General features: G+C 37.7%; 1 pseudogene; it reads right to left on the reverse strand.

Annotated features, from left to right (window-relative positions):
• Positions 1-856, reverse strand: part of LOC102477985 (bromodomain and WD repeat-containing protein 1-like) — a 10,081-nt pseudogene that overhangs the window by 7,606 nt on the left and 1,619 nt on the right.

The following is an 856-nucleotide window of genomic DNA, read 5'->3' on the forward strand; positions in this document are numbered from 1 at the left end:
TAGTTGCTAACAGCAAAGAGAGTTACGAATTACGTTACTTCCAGATTAACCAGGATGAAGAAGAGGAGGAAGATGAGGATTAAAATTCATTTATCTGGAATATTTTGTATGAATTCTTGAATAAAACTTGGGAACTAAAATGATGGTTTATCCTTGTATCTCTGCAGTGTGGATTGAACAGAAAATTGGAAATCACATGGGTGCCGCTCATTTCTTTGTAATTAGATTTTTTTTCTGCTTGAACATTTCAGTTCTCATGGTAGTAAAACCAAAATAGGAGGAGAGGCTACTTTAAGGGAACTGACAATGATCTGACATTGAGCAGATAGACAAGGGGGGATGGAGATGAGTGCTTCAGTTAGCCACTGCTTTTTAAATAAAATGTTACAGTCCCTTGTTTCTAGTGCTTTTGTCAAAGATTCAGGAATATAAACATGGGTCTCCTTTCATTGAAAACAAAACAGGTGGCTTTTTGAGATTTTCTCTTGTGGGAAAATGACAGTGTCAATAAAATGCAGGTATCTGGGGTAGTTGTCCTTTTTTTTTATTACAAATTACTCCTAATTCACGCAATTATGTATGCTAATCCTTTTTCTTCCTGTAGAAATAAAATTTAACATTGGTATATATTCTATTACCTTTTATAAAAGGGTTTGGAGAACTATTGTAAAAGTTCCAGGTTTTAAGTAAATGTATACAAAAATGAGTTTGTACAAGTCTTTGCAACAAACTGATTGGCATCCAGCAGAGGGAGCTGGAGGCAGGAGTAGCAGAGCTTCCAGATGAGGCTGCTGCATTTCCCAGTGATGGGAACCCTTGCCGCTGAGCCCCTGGAGGCGGTTATAGAGGGGGGGCA

This window comes from Tupaia chinensis, unplaced genomic scaffold, assembly GCF_000334495.1.
Source record: "Tupaia chinensis unplaced genomic scaffold, TupChi_1.0 Scaffold143793_1, whole genome shotgun sequence".
Taxonomy (NCBI): Eukaryota; Metazoa; Chordata; class Mammalia; order Scandentia; family Tupaiidae; genus Tupaia; species Tupaia belangeri.